We start from the raw sequence: 5,000 nt of genomic DNA on the forward strand, positions 1-5,000 counted from the left end.
AGAATTTCACCTCTAACGTCGCAATACGAATGCCCCCGCCTGTCCCTATTAATCATTACCTCGGGTTCCGAAAACCAACAAAATAGAACCGAGGTCCTATTCCATTATTCCATGCACACAGTATTCAGGCGGGCTTGCCTGCTTTAAGCACTCTAATTTGTTCAAAGTAAACGTGCCGGCCCACCGAGACACTCAATAAAGAGCACCCTGGTAGGATTTCAACGGGGTCCGCCTCGGGACGCACGAGCACGCACGGGGCGGTCGCACGCCTTCGGCTCGCCCCACCGGCAGGACGTCCCACGATACATGCCAGTTAAACACCGACGGGCGGTGAACCAACAGCGTGGGACACAAATCCAACTACGAGCTTTTTAACCGCAACAACTTTAATATACGCTATTGGAGCTGGAATTACCGCGGCTGCTGGCACCAGACTTGCCCTCCAATAGATACTCGTTAAAGGATTTAAAGTGTACTCATTCCGATTACGGGGCCTCGGATGAGTCCCGTATCGTTATTTTTCGTCACTACCTCCCCGTGCCGGGAGTGGGTAATTTGCGCGCCTGCTGCCTTCCTTGGATGTGGTAGCCGTTTCTCAGGCTCCCTCTCCGGAATCGAACCCTGATTCCCCGTTACCCGTTACAACCATGGTAGGCGCAGAACCTACCATCGACAGTTGATAAGGCAGACATTTGAAAGATGCGTCGCCGGTACGAGGACCGTGCGATCAGCCCAAAGTTATTCAGAGTCACCAAGGCAAACGGACCGGACGAGCCGACCGATTGGTTTTGATCTAATAAAAGCGTCCCTTCCATCTCTGGTCGGGACTCTGTTTGCATGTATTAGCTCTAGAATTACCACAGTTATCCAAGTAACGTGGGTACGATCTAAGGAACCATAACTGATTTAATGAGCCATTCGCGGTTTCACCTTAATGCGGCTTGTACTGAGACATGCATGGCTTAATCTTTGAGACAAGCATATGACTACTGGCAGGATCAACCAGGGAGCTGCGTCAACTAGAGCTGAGCAGCCGGCCGCCCGGGAGTGTGTCCCGGGGGCCCGCGCGAACACGCAAGCGTCCGCTCAATCATTCTGCAAACAGGAGGAGGCTGAGCTCCCCTGCACAATACACCTCGAAACCCTCTCAGGTCCCGGCGGCGCGCAGCGCCGTCCCAAGTACTTGGTCGGGTTCGAGAGAGGCGCAATCGCCCGGAGTTAGGCGAGTAGACGCTTTCGGTGCGACCACCCGTGCTCCCAACTGAGCTTGCCGCTGCCGACAGAGGCCCGGGAGCGTGCTGTCGTGGCATTGCCGGCGGGAGACAACACGCGCCACCTACGGTGACCGGCAGCTCCAACGCCAGCGCCACAGAAGGACAAAAGCCCCACTTGGGTGCCGAAGCGAACTCTCCCAGCACAGCGCACACGCCAACACATCCGCACAGCTGCGATACAAACCACCAGCGAGAACCGCTGGGGCGACCGAGCAGCAGACGGCGTCGCGGCGCCGAGCGCCGGGCGGCGGCGCATCCTCAACGCACACAGTCCTCAATCGGACCAGCACACTGCAGATGTCCACCGCGCTTCGCACCGGGCCCGCGAGGACCTACTTTGGCCGCACGGCGCCGCGCGCAGGGTGCGCCGGCGCGCAGCTGCGACGCCTGCCGCGTCCGTCGGCCGGCGCGCCTGCCACTGGCCGCCCCCACCAGCCGGCTGTAGCGCGTGCGCCCACGCACCGCGCGGCCAGCACGCCGGGAGGCGCCCCCTCACCGGCCGGGGACGGTCCCACCCAGCCACCGCCGCGTATCGCTTCACACCCAGATGCCGTTCAGTTTCGTCGGCATGGTGGGTATCGCTGGAACAACCGGTTAGTACCTCAACCTATCGTCGCCATCACCGATTCACCCCTAGCGAGAACAACCGCACCACAACGGGTTACCATTTCTTCATTTGCGTAACTTCACCAGAAAACGTAGGCGTCCATCGCCATTTGCAACTTCAACCATTATTGCATGCCTGTGTCAGGTGTCACGCCACACTACGTCTGCCCACATACACGCAACAAAATGTGCACGCCTAGACAATACGTGGAAGGTGGCCCCCGTACGTATGCGATGTCCATTGCTCGAACGACTGTCAACCGGCTTCTGTAGCATGTCGCAGATATGGAACGCGCTGCACCATGCCATCACGGTGTGTGAGGAGAGACGACTAGGTCCGAATACATCAACAGACAGCTCATGCTGATCGCCATCCACGGCGTCCGTTCCTCCCACACGTCTCTATGGCGTACCACACTGCAATCCAGCTCTCATAGGGAGACGACACGTAGCTGCGTGCACAATATTTGCACTGTATGGTCCGCCGTTTTTGGGCGCAGTCGTTGTACGGTCACACATGTGCCACGATGTATCATTCAGTACATAAGGACGAATGTGCAGTACAGATTGTGGTTCACGCGTACGACATCAGCGGACAGTTGACACAGGCCGCACCACAACGTAGCCTGCGTACGTCGCATGCGAAGGGCATTGAACATGCAAACTTGTCACCAACCACCTTGCGAAGGCAGGGGGCAAGGTGGGGACGTGGGGAGAGGTGGGGGGGGGGGGGGGGCGGCATGTACGCCCTGCTGCCATCCACATTACAGTGTACAGCAGGAGCATGTGGAAAGTCAGCAAGACTTGCAAGGTGTTTAACATGAAGCGATACACAGGGGAGCGGGCAGTGCGAGTAGCGAACTATATTGCGAGGGTTGCGGGTGGGCAACACTACACTAATTGAACGAGTCGTATAACAATTACAGAGCAGGTTTAGGCGACAACGTGGGTTACGATAGGCGACAACGTGGGTTACGTTAGGGGACAACGTGGGTTACGTTAGGGGACAACGTGGGTTACGTTAGGGGACAACGTGGGTTACGTTAGGGGACAACGTGGGTTACGTTAGGGGACAACGTGGGTTACGTTAGGGGACAACGTGGGTTACGTTAGGGGACAACGTGGGTTAGGTTAAGGCACAACATGGGTTAGGTTAAGGCACAACATGGGTTAGGTTAAGGCACAACATGGGTTAGGTTAAGGCACAACATGGGTTAGGTTAAGGCACAACATGGGTTAGGTTACGGCACAACATGGGTTAGGTTAAGGCACAACATGGGTTAGGTTAGGGGACAACATGGGTTAGGTTAGGGGACAACATGGGTTAGGTTAAGGCACAACATGGGTTAGGTTAAGGCACAACATGGGTTAGGTTAGGGGACAACATGGGTTAGGTTAGGGCACAACATGGGTTAGGTTAGGGGACAACATGGGTTAGGTTAGGGGACAACATGGGTTAGGTTAGGGGACAACATGGGTTAGGTTAGGGGACAACATGGGTTAGGTTAGGGGACAACATGGGTTAGGTTAGGGGACAACATGGGTTAGGTTAGGGGACAACATGGGTTAGGTTAGGGGACAACATGGGTTAGGTTAAGGCACAACATGGGTTAGGTTAGGGGACAACATGGGTTAGGTTAGGGGACAACATGGGTTAGGTTAGGGGACAACATGGGTTAGGTTAGGGGACAACATGGGTTAGGTTAGGGGACAACATGGGTTAGGTTAAGGCACAACATGGGTTAGGTTAGGGCACAACATGGGTTAGGTTAGGGCACAACATGGGTTAGGTTAGGGCACAACATGGGTTAGGTTAGGGGACAACATGGGTTAGGTTAGGGGACAACATGGGTTAGGTTAGGGGACAACATGGGTTAGGTTAGGGGACAACATGGGTTAGGTTAGGGGACAACATGGGTTAGGTTAGGGGACAACATGGGTTAGGTTAGGGGACAACATGGGTTAGGTTAGGGGACAACATGGGTTAGGTTAGGGGACAACATGGGTTAGGTTAGGGGACAACATGGGTTAGGTTAAGGCACAACATGGGTTAGGTTAAGGCACAACATGGGTTAGGTTAGGGGACAACATGGGTTAGGTTAGGGGACAACATGGGTTAGGTTAGGGGACAACATGGGTTAGGTTAAGGCACAACATGGGTTAGGTTAGGGGACAACATGGGTTAGGTTAAGGCACAACATGGGTTAGGTTAGGGGACAACATGGGTTAGGTTAGGGGACAACATGGGTTAGGTTAAGGCACAACATGGGTTAGGTTAAGGCACAACATGGGTTAGGTTAAGGCACAACATGGGTTAGGTTAGGGGACAACATGGGTTAGGTTAGGGGACAACTTGGGTTAGGTTAGGGGACAACATGGGTTAGGTTAAGGCACAACATGGGTTAGGTTAAGGCACAACATGGGTTAGGTTAGGGGACAACATGGGTTAGGTTAGGGGACAACATGGGTTAGGTTAGGGGACAACATGGGTTAGGTTAAGGCACAACATGGGTTAGGTTAGGGGACAACATGGGTTAGGTTAAGGCACAACATGGGTTAGGTTAGGGGACAACATGGGTTAGGTTAGGGGACAACATGGGTTAGGTTAAGGCACAACATGGGTTAGGTTAAGGCACAACATGGGTTAGGTTAAGGGACAACATGGGTTAGGTTAGGGGACAACTTGGGTTAGGTTAGGGGACAACATGGGTTAGGTTAAGGCACAACATGGGTTAGGTTAAGGCACAACATGGGTTAGGTTAAGGTACAACATGGGTTAGGTTAAGGTACAACATGGGTTAGGTTAGGTTACACGTTGTTGTAAGGAAAGGTGTGGGGGGGGGGGGGGGGCGGGGCGGCAGGTTCGTTGATAGTGATTATAGTAAGTGAATGCTTGTGACATGATGAGATTTGTCACGTCAGGATGCACCTTTGGCTTATTAGAGGCGGCGCTCCAATTCTATGCTTGTGTCAGACCTGTGTCTTTGACTCATGTCATTGTTTGTGCGCTGTGACAGGAGGTACTATTGTGATGTTGGGTGCACCGTTGTATAGGACATGTGTGGGTGTTGGTGCCTTATCTGCGCAATGGTGGATGTCGAAAGGGTGGGATATTCTATT

The 5,000-nt window shown here is 53.9% G+C and overlaps 1 non-coding gene across 1 annotated transcript in view; it reads right to left on the reverse strand.

Annotated features, from left to right (window-relative positions):
• The window catches only part of LOC124729963, a 1,909-nt gene extending 900 nt beyond the window's left edge, over positions 1–1,009 (reverse strand). Inside the window, exon 1 of the ribosomal RNA XR_007007845.1 lies at positions 1–1,009. This exon is cut by the window's left edge and continues 900 nt beyond it. This is a non-coding gene — a ribosomal RNA (small subunit ribosomal RNA).
• Between the last annotated feature and the right edge of the window lie 3,991 nt (positions 1,010–5,000).

This window comes from Schistocerca piceifrons, unplaced genomic scaffold (assembly GCF_021461385.2).
Source record: "Schistocerca piceifrons isolate TAMUIC-IGC-003096 unplaced genomic scaffold, iqSchPice1.1 HiC_scaffold_1228, whole genome shotgun sequence".
In the NCBI taxonomy this organism is placed as follows: Eukaryota; Metazoa; Arthropoda; class Insecta; order Orthoptera; family Acrididae; genus Schistocerca; species Schistocerca piceifrons.